This window comes from Canis lupus, chromosome 2 (assembly GCF_048164855.1).
Source record: "Canis lupus baileyi chromosome 2, mCanLup2.hap1, whole genome shotgun sequence".
Classification (NCBI taxonomy): domain Eukaryota; kingdom Metazoa; phylum Chordata; class Mammalia; order Carnivora; family Canidae; genus Canis; species Canis lupus.
The window spans coordinates 66,780,674-66,804,451 of NC_132839.1; the positions used below are offsets into that span (position 1 = coordinate 66,780,674).

Below are 23,778 nucleotides of genomic sequence, written 5' to 3' on the forward strand. Positions count from 1 at the left end.
CGCCCCGCCTAGGAAGCCGCCGGATCTGGGGCGGCGCGGCCGTGGTGGAAGGAGGGGAAACCAGTGAGAGGGACACCGTGACTGAGCCAGGGGCACCTACTTCGGCCCCGCCACCCCCGCGGCAGTCACCGCCGCCTCCCGACACCGGCTCGGGTACCGCCGCCACCGCCGCCGCCGCCGCCCTCGCCGCTTAAGAACTCCGGAACGTGCGTCAGCGCCACCTCACAATCGCACCGCCCCCCGCGGTGCGTCCCGGCACGCGCGGGCGCGAGGCCTCCGCGCCCCCGCGGCCCCGCCCCGCCCCGCCCCGCCCCTCATTAGTATGCAGGCCCGGGCGGGGGCGCGCTCGTGCCCCTCGGAGGCCGGCCAGGGCCGGGGAGCGCGGGAGCGAGCGGCGCGCCTCCTCGGCTCCCCTCGGCTCCCCTCGGCGTCCCGGGGAAACGGGAGGCCGGTGGCGGTGGCGGGAGCGGGCGCTCGGCTCGGGCCTGAGCCCCCGCCGCGCGCGCACCAGGGCGAGCGTGCGCGGGCGGCGCCGACGGTTCCTGGGCAACGGCCCCTCCCGGCGCGGGTTCCGCGCAGAGGCTGCCCTTTGGTCGCACGCGCCCCGCCCCGGCCCCGTCGCCCTCGCGGCCCCGCCCCCTTCCTGTCACCTCGGTCCCGCCCTCGGTCACATGAGGCTTGGCCGGTGCGACGCGGGCTTCCCGGGGCTGCGGTGCCCCACGGGGGAAACTGAGGCCGGGGACGGCTCCGGGGAGTGGCTGCCGGCCGCGGCGGCCGCGCTGCGAGCGGAGCGGGGACGCCGGCCCTCCCCGCCCTGGAGGCTCGGCCCGGGGACCCTGAGGCCGGCTGGGTGGTGCGTGCGGGCGGGCGGGCGCCGCCTGCTTTGCAGACCGCCCAGCGCGGTCCCGGCTTGCAGCCCTCCTTCCTGCTCGCCCTGGAAGGCGCCGTCTCGGGCTGGTTTCTGGTTTGGGCTTGTCGTGCTGCCTGCTGCCGTGGACCTTGCTGCCGCCGCGTGAAGGCGTTTTCTGCGGGCAAACATGAAGCCCCGGCGGTACAGCAGACGCGCTCACTTGGCCAGCGAGGGGCGAAGTCCCGGGGACCCAGCGCGGCTCCCCGTGGTTGTCTGCACACAGAGGCGCATGAAGTGGGTTCGGAGGCGAGCTCCCGTGGTAGCCCTGGGCCAGCTCCAAGTCTTAGGATTTCATAAAAACCGTGGAGTGTGCCAGCCTCAGGACTGCCCGTGTGGGACTCCTCCCTGCCACTTTCGTTCTGGCTCCCCTGGCCCTAACCCCTCCCCTCCCGCCCCAGGGAGACTCAATTTTAAACATTTCCTAAGCTTTATGAGTTTTCAAGGGAGATTTCTCACATCAGGGGAAAAAAAGGAGGTTCTGACTCAGCAACAGACTTGTTGAGGCTTGCAAAATGGAAGGGGAGAGAGCTTTCCATGGTGGAGCTCTTGTTGAAAGCAATAGAAGAGGAACTAATCCTGTGTATTTCCTTTTTTTAAAAGAAGCATTTAACATAGAGAAAAAAGAAATATGTGAGGGTCTACATAAAAACAGAATGATCCTGTTTTGCAATTTTAACTTTTTCTTGGCACTTAAGAGAAGTGAAACTATTGGGAAAAAAAAAAAAAAAAAGTCCCAGAATTCAGACTAATCCTAAAAGCAAGAGAGGATGTCCAGACTACTTGATTTTTTTTAAGTTATTATTTTTTTTTGGGGGGGGGGTTGAGATACGATTGACCTATAACATCGTATTGGTTTTAGGTGAACAACAAAATGATTTGTCTATATGTTGGGAAGTAAATTATCACAATAAGTTTAGTTAATATCCGTCACTGCACAGAGTAACAATTTTTTTTTCTTGCAAGACTCTACTGGATATTGATTTACAACTGGAGTGAGATTGGTGTTCTAGCTTACAAATGTACACTCCTACTGGTGTAGGCAGAGTGTACATTTTCATGAGTCCTTATTCTCTTTAATTTCATTTCTACTTTTGTTACTTCACTGTTTCAGATTTACATAAATCAGGATAAGTATAGTAGAGAACAACATTGCAGGAGGAAAATATGTTCCACGTATTATGTTTATGTCTGATATCCTGTCTAATGAACTAAGTTTGATATAGGTAAAAGTATTCTTAAAAAAACTCAAATGGTTCAGAAATCGGTCAGGTGTATAGAAAATTGGTTCGAGTACATAATCTCAAAACCATTTTTAACAATCAGGCAAAACGTAGAACTGGAGAAGCACTTTTGTTATTCTAAATTACAATGTCTAGACAATAACTTGAGCCCATTACAATTAAAAATATAAATGGCCATTTCCACAGCATCTATCGACGTATTCTTAACTATTATTCAGTAGTGTATTACAGGGAAAAACTACTTCACAACTGAAGACTTTAAGACTGTCTTAAAAATGAACGCATTTCTTTTTCTAAGTGAAGTTATATTTGGAATCATCTGCACATCCAACAACAAATCTTGAAAGAGGAAGAAAATATAGGCATGAAAATTAGCTCAATCATCCACTAAAATTGCAGTTAGTGTAATATACGGAGGAAAGAGAGCATATATTTACAAGCCAAATGCTGCCATTCTGGGCTAAAGTTTGAATAAAAACAAGATTTCATGGTGTTCTGATACTGGTTTTGTTTGGGAAGATTTAGAGATCTCCAAAACAGAGAAAAGCCATCTCATTTAGTATCATGTAATAAGGTCAAATCTCATATTAGGTATAGTAAATTCCAAAATCCAACTGCCAGACCCTCTGCTCACCACTTTTTTTTTAAACATCTCAGTCTGTTGTGAGGACCCCATTTTTTTTATATAGAGAAAAGTTACATCCTGAAATCTCTATCTTTTAAGCTGATGAATAGTGCCATTTCAATAATGCCATTATTGAAAATATTCAAACAGAAAGATTTCCTATGGTGGAGGTGGGTGAGAGGGGAGGGATTGTGGTCCTCCAGCAGCTCCAATGCCAAAATCTTCTGAGGCTACATTCTGTGTTGATTGTTAAACTCATGTGATTGTTAACTCAGTCTCTGACCTTATATGAGAGTCTCTTGTTCTTTCCTACCACTGTCCTGAGCCCATGTTTTAAAAAATATTTTTGCTACAACCTTGGACACACACATACACACGTGCACTTGAAATAAAGTTTTAGGCAATTCTTACTCTTTATAAGTGCAATGAACTCTAGTTTTAAGTTCTATGTACTATGTCAAATCACTAAGCTGATCTCAAATCACTAAGTTGATTTTAAGTCCCATGATTAGGCCATGAGCTGAAATCTATTCACACTGTTCTAGAAGACTACTTCACACCTTCTCTATCTCAATGTCTCCTGACACCTTCTCTCCTACCCTCATTCTCAGCTGACCTGGCTTTCTATTTCACTGAGAAAATAGAAGCAGTTCCAGGAGAGCTTTCACAGGTCCTCACTGTTCCCTTTTCCAGTCACTGTGCATCTGTTCCTACACACCTTCTTCCTTCCTGCTACATGGAGGGCCTGCCCACACTGCACACTACTATCCCCTCCACTGCTACACCAGATCCTTCCCACACCTGCTCAGAACACAGCTTTATAGACATTCCAGTCTCATAGCCACCCCACATTTAGCATATCCAATATTGACTCTCCCATCTTGGCAAATGGCACCTCATTGTTATAGTTTCTTGGGCAAAAAAAAAAAAAAAAAAAACCTAAAAATACTAATAATAAATAAAAAGGTCATCCTTGACCTTTATTTTTCTTTATGGCATATTCAAAACATTATTTTGTATGCTGCTTGTCCTACCTTTAAATTATGTCCAGAACCCAACCACTTCTCACCACTCCTACCACAAGCAGCCTGAGCCAGGCCAACATGATTATCCCTGGCTTGTTGCCCTCACCTCCTAACCAGCCTCCCAGCTTCTGATCTTGTCTCCCTATGGTCTCTTCACACGGCAGCCAAAAGGTTCCTTTCAAAATGGAAGACAGATCATGTCAACTTCCCTGACTAAATACTTACATTTTCCTAGAATAACAGTCAAGACGTTTTCGAGAACCAAATGGTTATTCGTGATTGCCTCCTACCTCCATGAACCCCTCTGACCATTTCTGCCCACACCATGCCAAGTCAGCCTCAGAGTCTTTGCCCTTTCAATTCTCTCTGCCTGGAATACTTGTTACCTAAATACCAGCAGGACTCGCTCTCGTGTTTCTCGTATCTCTGTCCCATTTCTTTTAGGTCTCTGCTCAAACTCATTTTCTCGATATTTCTCCCCCCCCCCTTAACACCATCACAAATAGCAACCCCTTCCTTCCCCTCCAGCCTCACTATTACTCATAAGTGGTTTGATTTCTTTTCCTCATCTGGCACTCTATGTACTTGCATTGTTAATCTGTCCTTCCTGTTAGACGGCAAACCCCACGAGGAAAGTTACATTGTTTTGTCCACCGCTGCATCTTCCACACCTAGAACAATCCTGGCATGCAGTAGGCACCTAACAGTTAAATGTGCATGCACTGTTCCACAAATGAATAACAGTTTTAGAAAATAATAATAAGTATACTATAGTAATACAAGGGTCTTTTAAACAGCTGCTTATTTGTTGGCAGGAGTTACCCAAACACCATCCACAGGCTGCTAGGAATTACAAGCAAGGCAAGATAGTTCCAGGCATTGATAGGATACATGTGTGAGGACACACAGTTAGGGCAGCTCAGGATTGTAACACCAGGGAAGAGATAAGCCTGGACTCCAGGAGGCAAGACTTCTGTTTTATGAGCTTACAGGAGGATCCCAGGCTTCAGAGACTGGGATATTGCGGAAGGAGACTGAAATGCAAGAGTTCATCATAGGAACTTGAACAAAGAAAGGAGTCAAGGCTCCAGCTCACAGAAACAGGAGTTCACATAGAATGGCCGTGAGGCCAACTTGATGCTGAGTGGTCATCTGCTGGTGTCCTACTGTGGCCTTGCCTGTAAATGCGAAAGAGTTAGTCTTTGGAAGCTCATTGGCCTGGCTTTGGGTTGGAGGGGGGAGGGAGTAGAAATTGAGGCCCATACTGACCTTGTCCAACTTCACGTGGCTTTATTGACACAGCACTCCAGAGTATCACCCTCTTTAATACTTCTGGTTCTTTTCCACTTTTCCAAACTTCCCTGCATACTGCCTTCCATTGCCTTCCTTAGCTTTCCATATCCTTCGCATGTTGGAGTTCCTTAGGCTTATATTCTTGGTCCTCTTCTCTACTTCTACATACTCTTTCTAGGTGACCTTATCCACTAGCATCGTTTCAAATATCATCTATATGCTAATGTCTAACACATCTCTCTCTAGCCCAGAGGCCAAATTCATATTTCTAACTGCCTGTTAACCAGCTTGACCTGGATGTCCCTTAGACACACCAATTCAATATGCCCATACCCTAATTTACCATCTTCCCCCAAACCTGCTGCTCCTCCTCTTTTTCTCCCTATCTGGGTTGATGGCGTCACTACATGAGTTGCTTGAGCTGGAAACATGAGTCATCCTCTTCTTCCTTCTATCTCACCCTCCAAAAACATTTGGTCACCATATTATTAATTCTGTAGCAGAAATACTGCTCAAATGTTGTCCCCTTGGTCCACTCCTCTACCTGTACCTTACCTCTCAATCTTTTCTCTGTCCTGCCCTAGAGCACAGCATCTTAGCTGGCTTCCCCACCAGTTCCTCTTCTGAATCTCTTCTCTTTAATGGTGTCAAGAAACAACTATAATCCTGTCAAACATCCTCCTTAATAAGTACCTTCCTAGCTTCTGCTGTATCACATCCAAACTTGCTGGGGACTAGGACCTTTCAAAAGTTATTTGTAACTTTTCTCATTGCCTTTATCACTTGCCACTCCCCATAGTACCCAATCCTCTGGATCAGACATGCCTTTTGATAGCTCTGGTCTTTTGCACATAATGTGTCTACTTTCTGGAATGCCTCTTACCTCTCTGAATCAGCCAATGCTTCCTTACCATTCAAGACACAGTTCAAATGCCATAATGTTTCTTGGTTCTCCCTGGACAGTGAGTTAAGCCCTCTTCTATGTTCTCTTACAGCATTGTCATATATTTTTTTTATTAGAATACTTGTCACAGGGACAATAATTATCTGTCTCCTTGGCTAGACAGAGTCTCCTTTGAGATGCTGAGTTGCTCTAGGTCATGGGCTTTCCTTTATGTATCTCCACAACTCTTTGTCTGCCATTATGCCTGAAACACAAGTGCTCAATAAATGTTTCTGGATTAGTAATTGCCCTGTGAATGCTGTAGGATGGCGAGATGAAAGGAAGGAGAGGAGAGAAAGAAGGAATGAAAGGGAGGAGGAAAATGTCTGTCTACAAAGCACACTTTTGAGGAGATAATGCCATTTTCTAGAGAACCATAACATTAATGACTTATGTTTGCTAAAGGAAGAAATTAAAAAATAAAAAACAACCGGACCATAACAACAAGAACAAAATCTCACTCCCCTTCCCATTGTTTTCTTTGGCAACACCAACCTGAAAACTTTATTCTGGTTGTTATGCTATCCAAGAATGAATCCATCAACAAAGAAAAATATCTAGAACCTTTCCCTGCCATTAATGTATAGAGTCCAAACACAATAAAAGGTCTTCACGGGTTATGTCACCGTTTGTGGAGCCTGGGACATTTGTCATCCAACTCCAGTACTCCCACCTAGAAGAGAAGCCGTCAACCTCTGCAGTAATATTTTAACTATTCTATCACTTCTTGACTTGTATTCTTAGATCTAGTCAATTTGACTGGATTATAAATCTTTGGGGTCAGTGGCCATACCTTATATATTCCTTTCTGTTCCTAGTTCTTCTTGATGCTTTTATGAACCCAGAAACTACTTATTGAGTGTCAACTATGTGTCAGACACCATGCTAGGTACTGGGGTACAACCATGAACAAAACCAAAGACAAATGCGCTATTCTGCAGCATTATAGAGCCTTTTGATATCAGCTGTGATCATTCCCAGCCCTATTTGTCTAGACAGAATAGTAAACAGTGAGATTATAGGCCGAAACTGACCTACTAAATTGGCAGTCCTACATGCTCTAACATAGCCTCGCCGGACTGGTCATGGGTGGAGCCCAGGACGGATATGGAATATTGAGCTAAGGCAAATTCAGCAGGAAGGCAGGAGACATCACACACTGAAATACGTTGTAATCCTAGCTAGACAAGGAATTTTAACTTTTTATCCCCTTAACTTGTCACGATATTCTTTGCGACTAGATAAAGCAAATAATATTCCTATTTTAGAATTGGAAAACCAAAGCCCAGAAACAAAGTAATTTGCTTCCAGTAGTTTGCATAGCTTGGGGTTAAAGCCCCCATCTCCCTGTTGTTCAGTCTGCTGCTTCATTGGCTATCACCCGAAATCTACAACATGTCTGAGCCATACGGAGCCACAGGGACAGGCCCCAGGAACAATGGTTGTTACTTTTACTAAAGGATAACTGATGGAAAGGGTAATGCTTTTTCTTTAAAAAAAAAAAAAAATTATTTATTTATTTATTTATTTGAGAGAGAGGGAGAGAGAGCAGGGGTGAGGGGCAGAGGGAGAGGGAGAAGCAGGCTCCCCACTGAGGAGGGATCCCCATTTGGGGCTCAATCTCAGAACCCAGGATCATGACCTTAGCCCAAGGCTGACACTTAACCTACTAAACCACCCAGGTGCTCTGGAAAGGGTAATCTTTGAAAACTTGCCAGTAACACCTAACTAAATGAATAACAATTGGCAGTAGTGATCTCAGAATGAAACCTTTTTATTTTCAAAATACATAGCAAATAAAAACTCAGAAATGCTTCTCAAATGTGCATACTAATTTTTCTCCTATTAGAATAATGAAGCCTGGCAGTATATATTGGATATATTGCATTTAATTTTTTTCTTTCGTTCTGGAAAGCTAACTCCTTCACTTGATAAATTATTCTCTGCAGAGAAAAGTGGAGAAGCATTTTGACTAAATATTAAATATTTAAACTTTATGTAGATGAAAAATATTTCATCTATTAAATTTGATCTTAATATTTTTAGAATCTTAGAAAGATTACAAGTTTTAAATATTTTTTTTGGGGGGGGGGAGAAACACTGAATGTTTGGTAATGAATAAAAATCGTGAAGTGTATTTGGTACCAGGGAATACCTCCCTCCTTTGTACAACAATTGATTAAGTATAAAAGACAATGTCTTTTTACATTTAAAAGAGATATTTAATATTAGTCCAGGTTACTGCTTCATCCTTACTGTTATCTATTCACTTTTTGCTCCAGGCAGGACTGTAGGAGTTTATATCATCTTGTATCCAAAATTCATGTATAGCCTTAAGTCATTGCATTAACTTTGCAAAACATAGCAAGAAGAAGAAAAATAGACCTCAAATTTCAATAGAAAAAAAAGTTATAGACAAATTTGTATGAAAAAAACTTTAGAAAGTTTTCACAAGTGCATGAATCATGTATATAAATACTAATGTTTTTAGGCCCACAGTTGATCCGTGTTACTCTCACATTAGGAGACAGGAACAAGAGAAATGCTAGACACAAAGGGGCTCTTGAATCAGAGTCCCAACTCCTGTTACTGTGTAACTTTAGCAGTAAAATTTTGGGGACCTTGTTTTCTCATCTTTGTGAAAGTGAAGGGAGCAACAACCATCACCTGGGAAGTATGGGTTGTGAAGATGATTGCAATATTTTAAGTAGAAAGTCTTCTATAACGTTTGACACAGATTAGACGTTTAAACGAAGAAACAAAACCTCTTAGCTATTAAGTGCCATGCAGCTTAAAGCAAAGTGTAGACTCAAAGGCCAGATAGAAAAATTCAGTGGTAGTCCTGGTGGTGGGAGGTGGGGGGTGGCAGGAGGGGTTAGATAACAAAGGCAAAATAGAAAACAAACCAATTATCCAGAACATGCACATAGATGATTGTAATGGCTTGATCCCTAAGGAAGACAGACAATGGGTATAAATAGGGCATACTCTAGCTTAAGGACAGAACCAAATTCCAATACCAGTTCTGACACCTACAGGGTGGAGTTTGTTAACCTGGGCAAGTTAATCCTCCTCAGTCTCACTTTTCTCCCTGGTAAGTAATACAAGTTTACTGTGCATGAAAGATATCCAGTGCTGTTAGAGCACTGGTCTTCAAAGATACATCTAGATTATCTTGGTCTCTTAGATATAGAATGTGAGCCACAAATGCAAGCTGCATATGTAATGTGAAATTTTCTAGTAACTACATCTAAAAAAAGAAAATGAGACAGGTGATATTAACTTGAGCAATATATTTTAACTTAACATATGCAGAATGTGATTAGTTCATCATGTAATTGATAGAAAAATAATTACTAATTTTTGTTCATCTATTGAGTTGATTCTGGTTTTTGTGGTTTATTCACAATATAATATATATTAATTAATATAATTATATTAATATAATAATGTATTACATTGGTTTCCAGATGTTAGACCAATCTTGTATTTCTGGGAGAAAACCCTCTTAGTATAATATATGTAGATAGATAGATAGATAGATAGATAGATAGATAGATATACACATATAACTAGATATGGATTGCTAGTATTTTGTTGAGGATATTTGCATCCCTTATTCACAGGGGATTTTGGTCTGTATTTTCTTTTCTTGTGATGTCTGGTTTTAGTATCCAGGTAATTCTAGTCTCATAGAATAAGTTGGAAAATGTTCCTTCTTGTAATTTTTTGTGACATATGTGAAGGATTGGTATTAATTCTTATTTACATGTGTAGAATTCACCAGTAAAGTCATCTGGGCCCAGTCTTTTCTTTGTGGGAAGTTGTAAAATTGCTAATTCAATCTCCTTATTATAGGTCTATTCAGATTTTTTATTTCCTCTTACTTCTGTTTCAGTTGTTTGTGTTTATCTGGAAATGTGTCCATTTCATCTAGGTTTTTAATTTGTTGATATATAATTGTTCATAATATTACCTTACAGTCCTTTTTATTTCTGTGAGGTTGGTTTCCAGATCCTCTCTTTTATTCCCAATTTTGCTAACTTGAGTCCTTTTTTTGTCAGCCTAGCTAAAAGGTCACTTTTGTTGATTTTTTTTTTTTTCAAAGAGCTAACTTTGGGTTTCATTGGTGTTCATTATTATTTCTGTTCTCTATTTAATTTGTGCTCTAAATCTTTATTATTTTCTTCTTTCTGCTTGCTTTGCTTTTAGTTTATTCTTCTTTTGCTAGTTTCTTACAGCAGAAGTTTAGGTTATTGATTTGAGATCTTTATTCTTTTTATAAATGTGAGCATTATTGCTCTGATTGTTGCTTTAGCTGAGTCTCAAAAGTTGTGGTATACTGTGTTTTGTTTTCATTTATCTCAAATTATTTTGTAATCTGCCTTGTGGTTTCTTCTTTAACCTATTTGTTACTTAGGTGAATTTTGTTTACTTTTCACATATCTATGAATTCTTAAATTTCCTTCTGTTATTATGACTTTAATTTCATTTTATTGTGGACAAAGAGCACAATCTATTGTGTGATTGCGTGCTTTTGAATTTATTGGATTTGTGTTATAGCTTCTAAACATAATCTCTATCCTGGAGGATGTTCCACATATACTTGAAAAAAGATCTACCTTGCTGTTGTTGACTGGAATGTTCTATAGATATGTGTTACATTTAGTTGGTTATTGTGTTCAAGTTTTCTATTTCTATTTCCTTGTTGATCTTGTGTCAAGTTGTTCTATCCACTACTGAAAGTGGGTTATTGAAGTTGCCAGATATCATTTTTGAATCATTATTTCTCCTTTTAAGTTATTTATCTTATTTCATGTTTTGGGGGACTCTGTTGTTAGGTGCATTATGTTTATAATTGTTTTGTATTCCTGATGCATTTTCTCTCATTATTATTATGCCTCTTTTTTTTTTTTTGGTCTCTAGGAATAAATTTTGTCTTTAAGTCTATTTTCCTAGATACTGGTAGAGCCCCTCTGGCTCTCCTTTGGATACTGTTTGCATGGTATGTATTTTTCTATCCTTTTACTTCCCTCTTCTTGTATCTTTGAATCTAGTGTGTCTCTCTCAGATGGCATGTAGCTGGATCAAGTTTGCTCCATTCTACCATTCTCTGCTTTTTCGCTGGAGAGAGACACACATTCTTATTAGAAGAATGATGTCATCATTATTTCATAAACTGTACATTCATTGCTCTATTACAAATTAGTTAATGAAAACTAGCATATTGATTCATATTGATTCATCTTTTTACAGTTCATGAACATAGATTATTTATATTAGATCTATATTATTTTAATCTCAACTACTTTTCATAATCTTACAGGATTCATTTTGTAACTTATTTCTCAATGTTTTTATAATATTGCAATGCTTATTAGCACATTTATTTGAACTAAAAATATAAAGGCAGAATTTTTCTGAAAGAAAGTATAATTTAGCTTATTGGTTTGCCAATAAGATATATGATGGACAATTTCCATAAATTGAATTAAATATGCAGGTCCATAGTTTTGCTTTCATATAATGTATAAATTCCAGGGAAAAAGTATAATGGAAATGTGAGTTCAAAGAGAAAAAGGAACGAGATATTTATAATAGCTGGTCATGGGTATTAAATTATTATAATATTTTATTGAATATTATAATATTCAAATTTCATCAGATATATTTAAAATGATATAGTCACTATATTTAAATATATGCTAAAATTACATCCTTTGCAACTCTCTGAACTTATGATAAACTTTATAGATGACTTAAAATGTATAAGACATTTCAGGGTAGCCCTGGTGGTGCAGCGGTTTAGCGCCGCCTGCAGCCCAGGGCGTAATCTGGAGACCCTGGATAGAGTCCCACGTCAGGCTCTCTGCATGGAGCCTGCTTCTCCCTCTGCCTGTGTCTCTGCCTTTCTCTCTGCATCTCTATGAATAAATAAATAAAAATCTAAAAAAAAATGTATAAGACATTTAAAACAATTTAAATATATAATATTTTTTTAATTGTTCAAAATTTCTGTAGGTGATTCTTGAAGAGAAATGCTTGAACAATAAGTACAAAGTGAATTCCAAATTCATTGTCTCTGGTTGCCTTATTTACTGCTATATTCCCAATGTCAATCAGATCCCCATGATTGAATGAATGAGTGAATGAATGAATGAATGAATATCATGAATAGTAACATTACAAATTATATACTTGCTGCTTAAAAGAAGAATGGCCCTATCATTTTTCCCTATCTGGGGTAGGTTATTATTAGTTGGTAGGTAGAGAGAGCAGATAGAAAAGGGGTAAAAATCTTCATTCCTAACTTGAGAAGACAGCCATGAATGACTAGCTTTACCCTTGTCAGACCCCAGGAACGTGAGAGAAAGATTGAGACCAAGATTTAAGGGAGGCCAACAAAATATGATCCATACATAGCAATTGCCTTGAATTCTGTAAGTATTTTGTGAACATCTACTTCTTGTCTGGCACTCTGCTAGGCATTGGGCATGTAATGGTGAAGAAGACAGGGTACATGAGGAATACATTTAAATTAAGAGGTCTAATGAAATGGGATAAATGCTATAAAAGGGATATATTAAATTACTATTATTTGACCATTTTTTACTTACCCCAAACTGCTAATTCATTGGTTCAACCTACATGGAAGTGTAAATCCAGTTGAAACAACAATAAATCTTGAGGGATTCACTATTCAGGGAAAGTGATATATACTCAGTAGCATTTGGGCTGAACACTGAAGGATCAAAAAGAATGTGAGTGGATGGATGGATGGATGGGTGGATGGCAGATAAGACTTTTGAAACAACAGAATCAACAAGAGCAAAAGTGGAGAGGTACAGAGGATATATATGTGTTCTGGAAAGGTGCATTAAGTTTTTGTGTGTGTTGAGGTCTGAGAAGTGTGGAAAAAAGGAGAAAGGAGCCTGAGACTTATGTTAAAAGTCCTGTAGGCCTAAGAAGACACTGCTGGATCAGCAATAGGAAGCCATTGAAGATTTCCTAAGGGAGTAATGTGAACAGATACCAGCTTTAGAAAAACTCAGGTGGGAAGAGAGGGAAGAGGGGAAGTTGAGACTACAGATACCCAGATGCTGAGGAATCTCCTGTATTAATAGTCAAGTTGAATGTAGTCAGTGTGTATAGGAGTCTTGAAGTGGGGCATAACATTTCTCTGACAGAATTATCATACTTTGGTCAATGATTAGGTTGAACAGTTAGTTGGAATAGGTACAGGATCAAGTACAGGGGGAAGAGAGTAAGCTACATGGAGGTATCAGTGAGCATGGAATTCTGGGCTAGGGGTCTTGACTCTGTTGGTGCATTGTTGATAGCTGAAGCCATGAAAGTGGATGCAGTTATCAAGGCAATCTGTCTTGAGAGAGCAGGAAAACTGAATAAGCACAAAAGGACAGAGCTGGGGAGTAAGAATGAATCTGTACCCTATGCTTTACCTTGTTGTATCTCCATCATAACACTTGTTTACCTGAGTGTCTACCCTTTGCACTGTGAGACCTCCAAGTGCAAAGGTGGGATGATAAAAGATCCCAAAGGTGGGATATCTTATCTATTCCTTGGCATCCTGCAAACTCACACATAGTCAAGGGATAGCCACTTAAAAAATTCTCTTCTGAATTATACCAAAACTTTTATGGAATACTTTCTTTTCTAGGCATTATTCTATGTGCCATGCAGGTGCCCTTCCAGTTCGTATTTTGCAAATGAGCAAATGGAAGCATTAAACTTGTTCAAGGCCATAGTGGGTGACAGCCTGGATTTAAACTCAGGTGGTCTAACACAAGAGGCCAGCTGCACTTAATTCCCATGCCATGGAATGGGTGGAGTCAGAGTGACATCTGCAGCTGAGAATTATTTACACAATAATGTTTTCTAGAAAATTCTAACATCTTCAGAGTAACTTTGTGAGATGGAGGGAAGGCACAATATTTCTATTGAGTAAATGAAAGCTAAAGTTAACTGAATTCATGAGGAAACACAGGTAGTAAGTGCCAAAACCACTGTCTCCTGAGTTATACCCATGTCTTATTTCAGTTTTGCTCCCTGTAAGTCCAGTTGTTTCCCCTATCATTCAAGAAGATGGAATGCCTCAGCATGTGTCCAGAGGAATCTGGAGAGAGGGGCTGTGGAAAAAGCAAGAAGGCTCTTTGCCTAATAGATTCTATTTCCTTGAGGGACTTAGGAACTTGGTTCTGGGTAAGACTATAAGAATCTGTGGGTCAGGCATCCCTGGGTGGCTCAGCGGTTTAGCACCTGCCTTCGGCCCAGGGCGTGATCCTGGAGTCCTGGGATCAAGTCCCATATCGGGCTTCTGCATGGAGCCTGCTTCTCCCTCTGCCTGTGTCTCTGCCTCTCTCTCTGGGTCTCTCATGAATAAATAAGTAAAATCTTAGAGAGAGAGAATCTGTGGGTCTAACTTGCTTGTGATTGCTAGCATAATATTCTCCCTTTTATTACTAATCATGAGTGTTCAAATTTAGACACAACTCACGTGTAGAAAAATATTGGTTTGTTGACTTTAAATGTGAATGAAAGATGATCTTTTAACTTGTTACTTATTCATCCTTCTTGAGGACGTAATCTGGAATCTGTCCGTGGTAAAACATCAGGCATCCCTTGACAGTCTAAAAGCCCCACCCTCTTTAGAGCCTTCTCTGGTTCATTTAATAAGGGGGATAAGATGTACCCTCTTAATAGGAGACTGGAAAGAATGATGGATACTGAATTTTTGTAAGCATTCGTTTAACCTAATCCTGTATAACACATAGACTCTTCTCTGATGGCTGGCCTCCTTAGATAGGGGAGTCTCACAAAAAGATTTCAAAGGAACTGAAAATGAGATCGATAATAAGCTTTGTACTTGTGTTCATCTCAGTCCAGTTGAGAAAAAAATATCCTGGTGCATCTGACAGATATTGCCTTGTTTAAATTTTATGAATCATAGGCAAGGTTGTCCTGCCATTTCTCAGCCATTATACAACATTGGCTATCTTGCCAAGTTTCAACATTGTCAATATAGACTCTGAAGCAATAAATACCACAGAGGACTCAAAGATGGAAAATCTCCTATCTTGTGAGTTAAGTGTAGACATATTTATACAGAAGATGAAAATATATCCTCAACGTAGCCAATATATTTAATCCTATGACTTCTAAAATACACAGTGTTAGGATAATTAAAACAGAGGCACCTTCATTCTTCCTATTTAAAGAAGGATAGAATGAAGAAAAGGAATTCAGTAGTTCTTGTCTGTGTGTTAGCTAACATATAATTTTAACTCTTAACAACTTATGATATTAAATATTAACATTTACCTAGTACTCTCTTACATGCAAGATGCTATTCCAAACATTTAATCCACTTTACAACTCTCTGGTAAAAACTCTATTATTGCCCTCATTTCACACATGGACAAACTGAGGCAGAGAAGTGTTAAGCAGCTTACCTGAAACCACAGAACTAATAGTAGAGCTAGAATCCCAGAGTTCCTGCTCTTAATCTGCTGGGCTAAAATTGTGGTGAGTCCAATGACTTTGTCCCCACTGAAATAAAATGAATTTAGACTTTAGAATATATTTCAAAGATGGGGACAAATTTAGAAAAATGAAGAGCTAGAAATTTTACAATGTTTGTAAGTAAACCCTCTCTTGTGTAGCTTTGAGGGATTCTTACACTTAGATAACTGAAGTCTCACTGAAGTCTAGAGCAAGGTCTCTGTATGCAGCAGAGTCAGGATGGTGTCTCAGGTCTATGAGAAGCTGATGGCTTTGTGCTGGGATGGTTTTCCTGTTGATCTTTTTTTTTTTTTTTTCTTGTTGATCTTATTGGAATGGGGCCATCTAGTCCCACAGGTGCATTCTTGTCCACTGATAGCACCCCTCAAACACTGTACAAATGGATGCCATTCCTTCTTTCTTCCCTTCCTCCCTTCCTCTTCTCTTAGTCAGTGAAATTACTTAAAATAGCCAGGTTCTGTGCCAGGTGCCAATGATTAAATAAATACGTATGTAAGTAAATAAGGCAAGGGTTCATAGTCTTTATGAAGACTCAAAAATGGTTTTAAAAATTGATCATCTGAGAAAGAAAAGGAGGACCTTGGTGGCTCAGTCAGTTTAGTGTCTGACAATTTTGGCTCAGGTCATGATCTTAGAGTCGTGAGATCAAGCCCCACATTGGGTTCCACACTGGGCATGGAGACTGTTTAAGGTTCTCTCTCTCCCTTTGCCCTCCTCCCCAACCCCTTTCCTTCTCTAAAAAAAAAAAAAAAAAAAAAAAAAAAAGCCACCTGTTCATGATATAAGCAGATGCAAAAGCGAGGATGGTTACTTCAATGTTGGGAAAATCTTCATAGAAGAGGTTGTACTTAGGGGCACTTGGGAGGTTCAGTGGCTGAGCCATCTATCTTTGGCTCAGGGTATGATCCCGGAGTCCTGGGATCAAATCCTGCATCAGGCTCTTTGCAGGGAACCTGCTTCTCCTTCAGCCTATGTTCTGCCTCTCTCTCTGTGTGTGTCTCTCATGAATAAATAAATAAGGGACACCTCAATGGTTGAGCATCTGCCTTTGGCCCAGGTGTGATCCCAGGATCTGGGATTGAGTCCCACATCAGGTTTCTTGCAGGGAGCCTGCTTCTCCCTCAGCGTATGTCTCTGCCTCTCTCTATCACTGTCTCTCATGAATAAGTAAATAAATAAATAAATAGAATCTTTTAAAATAAAAATAAAAGTAAGAGGTTGTACTTGAATCAAGCCTTAAAAGATATATAGGTTGGGGGTGGGATGATCAGAGCAGAATGAGTAAAGCCCTCTAGGAACAAGGATCAGCAAGAGCAGCAAAGGGTCGAAGGAGCAAAACAATAGGACATGTTGAAGGAAGTGGAGAGAAGGTTGCTGGAATAGGTACGAGTGTGATGTGCAGCCATTAGGACAAGGCTAGAGAAGCAGGCAAAGGCCAGCCCAGCAGAGACAAAGAAGTTTCATCACTGAAAATCCACTTCCAGGCCCTAAACACAAACACGGTGCCTGTGTATGGTGATCATGTTTTAAAAATTCTCTGCAGTTCATCATATACTATCTGAGCTTCAAGCCTTCAGGAATACTGGATATATTTACTAAATTTTAATAGCCTCCTAACTGGACTCCTTACTTCCACTTCTGCCCTCTTATAATCCTTTCTCTTATAGCATCTGTAGCATCCAGCTACATCATTCACTTGCTTAGGATCTTTCAGTGTTTTCCTTGCCTTGGTCTATGAAGTCCTGCGTAATCCACTGTGACCTTGCACCATTCTCTCCTCCTCCCACATGCTTAACCGCACTGGTCTTTCAGTTTCTTAAACACTCCAAGATTTCCCCTGGGCCAGCAGGCTCTTCTTCCAACTGCATGGCTGGCTTCTCCTCTTTCATGTCTCATCTAAATGTGATTTCCTCATAGGGTTCTTCGTGGACCATCTGCTCCAAAGTACCTCTCTTCTTAGGCCATCCTTTCTTTCCTTAATAGCACATACACTATTCCCATAGAATTAAATTAATTAATTTTATTGTCTGTTTATTTCAGAGAATGTAAGATCCATGATAAATTAATGCTTGCCTTGTTTTGACTTATCCCTGGCTGGTTCCTTACACATGGTAGAGAATATACTCTCAAAAGAATAGTTCTGTGTTAAAAGAATATAAATATCATGAATCTTTGGCATGAATAAAAAAACCCATATGATCTTTTTCCTTCTCTTCTTTTCCTTAAAAAAGAGAAAAGACTAGGGGCACCTGGGTGGCTCAATTGGTTGCACATCAGATTCTTGATTTCAGTTCAAGTTGTGACACAGGGTTATGAGATCAAGCCCTGAAGCTGGCTCCTTGTTCAGCACAGAGTCTGCTTGAGATGCTCTCTTTCTCCCTCTTCCTTCACCCCTCCCCCTGCTCGTGTATGCTTTCCCTTTATATGTAAATAAATAAAATATTTAAAAAAGAAAGAGGGAAAAGACTAGATTAGTGGTTCCCAAACTGTATTTTATTCAGTAATGAATTAAGAAAACACAACAAGAGCCAAATTGGATTGCCAAGATTTTACTGCTAGGTAAGTCTTCATATAAACAGCATGAAAAATGCACACTTTTGCCCCTTTCTTCCTCACTGCTGCCTACAGAGGTGGCAGCTATTTCCTACTTGGCATCATGGTTGCCCTTAGACCTCTAGTGAAGTTCAAGATCATTAAAAAGAGTGATCATCCAGTACCAATCAAATATGTCAAAATTAAGTGCAACTGAAGGAAACCCAGAGGCACTGACAATAGGATGCACAGAAGATTCAAGGTCCAGATCTTGATGCCCAACATTGGCTATGGGAGAAACAAGAAAACAAAGCCCACACTGCCCAGTGAATTCCGGGATTTCCTAGCCCACAATGTCAAGGAGCTTGAAGTGTGCCGATGTGCAACAAATCTCACTATACAGAGATTACTCACAATGTCTCCTCTAAGAACCACAAAACCATTGTGGAAAGAGCAGCCCAGCTGGCCATCAGAGTCAGCAATCCCAATGCCAATTTTTGCAGCAAAGAAAATGAATAGACGGCTTATGTGATGTTGTATGTGTGTTAAGAAAACCATAAAACTACCCCAAAAATGGATACTTTTTATGCCTATCATCATTTTACCAAATAGATGGAGAGCTAAGGCATTCCAGACTGAAGACACTATGAAGGCATAGAAATGGAAATAATAGGATGGCCTTGAACAAAATCAGTAAAATTGCTGGAGGAGTCACCAATAAAGAATTTGAAGAATTTGGTAGGTTTAGACAATGGAGAGTTTCATGTACTATGCACAATCTTTTGGACTTTATGCTACAGTGAGTCAGGAGCTCTATAGGATAAAAGAACTTTAAGCAGGAAAATTACATGGTTCCATTTGTATGTAAAAATTATCATGTGTGGCCTGTGTAGCAAATGGCTTGGAGAGAGTTGATATATGTACCAGGGAATCCACTTAGAAGGTTATTACAATAACCCACAAGCAAGATGGTGGATCAGGCATGGCACTGGGGATGAAGGGGAAGGAATGGGTCTTTGCTATTAACTCTTCTTGGAATGATTACTGTAAAACTTTAGTAAAGTCTTGCTTTTGGTTTTGGCTTGTATTATCTACCTAGGGGCTTTCGAATAAATTTCCATATTCTTTATCTTTTGGCCTCTTAGCTACCTTTTTTGATGACTATGTATTTTTTTAAATCACTAAACTATAGAGCCTTCGTTGTGAGGATAAAAAAAAATAAATGGATATGAAAGCATTTTGCAAAATATTACACAAATGGAAAGTATTTTTATTCCCAGTAAGTCAATTTAGTTTACAAAGAGGAAAAATCACTTCCCTACATGTAAGCTCCCATAAGCATACTCCCCAGGCAGAATGAATCACTCTTATAACCAGGACATTTTTTTTTGTACTTCTATCATAACACCTCCATTAATTATAAATTGTTTATGCATTGGTTTTTCCTTGTAGCATATAAATCCTTTAGAGGCAGAGAGAGAGTCTTATGAATCTTTGTAACCTGGTTTGTGGTAGGCAGTAAGTGCTCAGTAAATGTTAATTGCATGCATGAATGAATGATTAGTTCCCAGGAAAGGATAAAGGCAGGTTGTAGGGAGCTGATGGGGACTTCAGAAGTAAATAAATAATAGGGTAAATGTGTTAAAGTGAGAAGATTCAGAGTGATTGGTGATCATATATTTTATTTTAGTCTAGAAGATATGCATAGATTTACTAAACTGCCAAAATACAGTATCAACTTGCTCTTAGTAAAGTTAAATATTTTGTAACTGATAATTAAGCATCCTTTTGCAGTATTGATTCTTTATTCCATTCATTTAGCCAGTTTCTTTCCAGTGGCTGATAAGTACAAGGCACTGTGGTGTGGTTTGTAGATAGTCATATTCCTGTCCTCATGAAGTTTACTATCCAGTGGAGGGGAGGGTAGAAGGCCTGCTCCAAACCAAACAGTGTCTTACAAATTTTACATATTTTATAGTAATTACCATTTAGTGAGTATTTCTTATATTCATAACAACCTTGTCATACCTGAGCATTATTATGCTCATTTTCCAAAAAGAACCCTAAGCTAAGGGAATTTTATTAATTAAGCTGGGATCACCAAGCTAGGAAAGGACTGGACCACACTGATTGATCACTAGGAAGAACATCAAGGGTTATTTTCTCCTTTCATAATCCATATTATCTGGCAGTCACTGAAGTTGATACTAATAGAATACCAACAAGGACAGATGTATAAAATGACAATGAGTTATAATGATTAAGTTACCACCCTCATGGAATTTTTGGTTTGGTGGAAGGGTTTAGAAAAATGAACATAATCAAAAGGTGGGATTTTAACCAAAGACTGACAGATCTTTGAGGGGAAAATGGTTCTCAGGAGCTGAGCAGCATTGCCCTGTGGTGTGAAAAGCATCCTCGGCTTGGGGGCTAAAGGCCACTATTTAAGACCTCACACCAATTCTGCTTGGGGGACTCTGAGCAAGACATTTACATTTCTGGGCTTTACTGTCTTCATTTGTTAAGCATGAGCAACAACAGGTGAGTTTTCTACCTTATTTTAAGAATTAATGGGTTGAGATAAGGGAAAGCAGTTTCTGAAGTGCAGTACAGATGAATGATAAAGAAAGCCAATTTCCTAGAAACATCCTTTTGGTGTAAGAGCCATCAAATAAGAGAAAGTGATTTATAAATTCTTATCCCTATACATAATCTGGTGCCTGTCACATAGTAAGTGCTTAATAAATACTTACTGAGCTTAGCTCCTGAATGGCTGCAAGAGAACAAAGGGGACCAAATCTTTCCTTTAGCTAGTAGGGAGGACATATTGCACCCAACTTCTTGTCACCTGGTGAACACATCAAGCAGCTGTCAATAAATACATTAGTTATAATCCAAAGTGCCATTTAAATGGGATATTTTTGTTTGTTCACTTGTTTTTTTTGTTTTTTTTTTTGAAGATAATGTATATGACTCTGTGTGTCTAGAAGAAGATATTTGGGGGATTGTGATGAGCAGTCCTCATATCTATTTGGTTCTGTTAAGTATCTGTGTACTCCTCTCTACTGGTAAATACTCACAGTGCGCTGTACTATTAGGGTCTAGAATAATACCATATATTCTCTATGGATGTTTCTATTTCAACAGGTATTATAGACATAAGCTAGGGGATAAAGCTTAAGCCTGGTAATGCTATGCACTAGCCAGAGAGAGGATTTATTTGAGGAAGACAGGCTTACTTAGCAGCATCAAGCCACACACCCAAAGGCAGTTACCTATCTGCTTACCACGACTAGCTTTTAATTTGGATCATTGGCCAGACATGTACATGCCTTTGTACAGATATGAACAAATAAGGACCACCCACATGTCTACATCTTGTGTGTTTTTACAACGTTAATATTAGTAAAATCATCTAGAATTCTTTTTTTCCTAGCATTCACATTTTATTTAATGTGATTTGGAACTTTTTTATAATAAAATATTAATAAAGATGAATATTCAGAACTTCAACTTCCATTAAGGTAGACAACTTTTCTCTGTTCCTCTCACTGAGTACAACTAATAACTCTTGATGTTATACATAAAGCAAACATAGAATGTCTGTTAGGTGAGAGGAGAGGGCAAACTGTCTAGGGACCTCTGAATCCAAGGGACAATGAGGTAGTGAGTTCCTTGTATTTTCGTTTTGCCTTACATATCCCAAAATTGGAATTGCAGAAGTTAGAACACTGGAAAGCTAACAGGTACATGAGGCGACAAAGTCCCAACAGAAGCCTGCTCTCTGAAATGAAAGGACCAAGAGATGGGTAGTCTCACATCACAGATAAGTTTTACAAAATAGCTGCTCTACTCTAGCCAAACATCACAAGAAAGAGATTGTGACCCCACCCCCTACCCATGTTAGTAAAGACCAGGAGTTCCACCCTACCTTGGATATAACAAGGTACCCCTCCACTCACTAGATGACATTGGAGGAGGACTTTGATTCCCACTGAATAATCATGAACCACCACCCCCATCCCCCACTCCATCCACAGTGTCTTGGGAGACCATGTATGAAACCTAGACTTGAACCTACACCCTGCAATAATAAGGTTCACTTCCCTCTCCTCACTGCAGTTAAGATGTCACTCCAATTCTCCTAGTTCTAGGATCATGGAAAAAATACTTTACTGGGTTGATTCCAGAGGAGCTAGTGGATAGTCAAGATTTTACCAATATCTAGTGCTAATGAGGCCTTACTATCCCTGTGATCACACTGTAGGGTATGTGGGGAGCATTTATGAGACACTCTTATTCCTCCTCTCTGGTGGGTATTGGAAGAGGCCTACAAGGAAGTTGGATATCCCATTTCTTCCCATTAGTGTCATGGACCCACCTGCTCTGTCCTCTTCAGGTGTCAACAGAAGCCAAGTCTATCTCAACCTAGCAGTACTGAGGCAACACCCTCCTCTTCCTCTACCAATAATACTATGGAAAGCTCACTAAAACAGAAAGCTGAAATAAAATCTGTAGTTTCTTAACAGAATACTAAGAATGTCCAGGTTCCATCTGAAAATATAGTACCAAGAACCAGGAAAACATCAACATAAAAGAACAAAGACTATGAGTGCTAACACCGAGATAACAGAGGTGTTAGAATATGGGAAGTCTTCTGATATTATTTCTTTCAGCTTTCTTTTCTTTTCTCTCTTCCATATTCTAGTGATACAAATGCTAGAACATTTATTATAGTCACACAGGTTCCTGAGTGTCTGTCTCTTTTTTTTCAGTTTATTCTCTTTGTTGTTCAGTTTGTTATATTTTTATTCTTTCTTCCAGTTTGTAAATTCTTTTTTGTCCCTTCTGTTCAGCTGATGAAATTTTAAAGCAGCCATCATAAAAAATGCTTCAGTGAGCAATTATAAATACATTTGAAACAAATAAAAAAATAGAAGTCTCAGCAGAGAAATAGAGGCTATAAAGAAATCTGTTTTAGAACTTCAAAATACAATAACCAAAATAAAAAGCTCAGGTGGATGCATTCAACAGCTGAATGGAGGGATCAGAGGAAAGAATCAGCAAATCCAAAGAAAATAGAAATTACTCAATCCTAATGACAAAGAGGATAGACCAAAGTAAATCAGTGATCAGAGACTCAGGAACCTGTATAATAATAATGAGAGACCTATTTTCTGTATCACCAGAGTACTGCAAAGGGAGGAGAAAGAGGTTGAGACCAGAAAGTATTTGAAGAAATAGTGGTTTCCCAAGTTTGGCAAAAGACATAAATCCTATAGATTCAAGAAGCTGAGTAAATTCCAAACAGAATGAACAACAAACAAAACAAAAATCCACACCAAGACACACTATGGTCATACATCTAAAAGTTGAAGAAAAACTCCAAAAGCAGTGAGAGAAACAACACCTTAACTATGCAAGAAACGCCATTCAAAGGACAGCACATTCCTCATTTGAAATCACAGAGGCTGGAAGAAAATGGCACAACATTTTTTAACAACTGAAAGAAAAGAACTATTAATCTAGAATTCTAGATCTATAAGAATATCCTTCAGGAATAAAAGGGAGATCAGATATTCTAAGATAAAGGAAAACAAAAGGAATTAGTCACTAGAAGAACTACTCTAAAAGAAAGAGTAAAGGAAGTTCTTTAAACAAAAAGAAAG

At 39.8% G+C, this 23,778-nt stretch overlaps 1 protein-coding gene and 1 long non-coding RNA gene across 2 annotated transcripts in view; one reads left to right on the plus strand and one right to left on the minus strand.

Annotated features, from left to right (window-relative positions):
- The window catches only part of CPEB2 (cytoplasmic polyadenylation element binding protein 2), a 68,268-nt gene extending 68,089 nt beyond the window's left edge, over positions 1 to 179 (minus strand). Inside the window, exon 1 of the mRNA XM_072805504.1 lies at positions 101 to 179. The gene's annotated coding sequence lies outside the window, so the exon portion shown is untranslated. The remainder of the gene's footprint in view (positions 1 to 100) is intronic.
- The window catches only part of LOC140621081 (uncharacterized), a 71,645-nt gene that overhangs the window by 2,646 nt on the left and 45,221 nt on the right, over positions 1 to 23,778 (plus strand). The gene's annotated exons all lie outside the window — the stretch shown is intronic.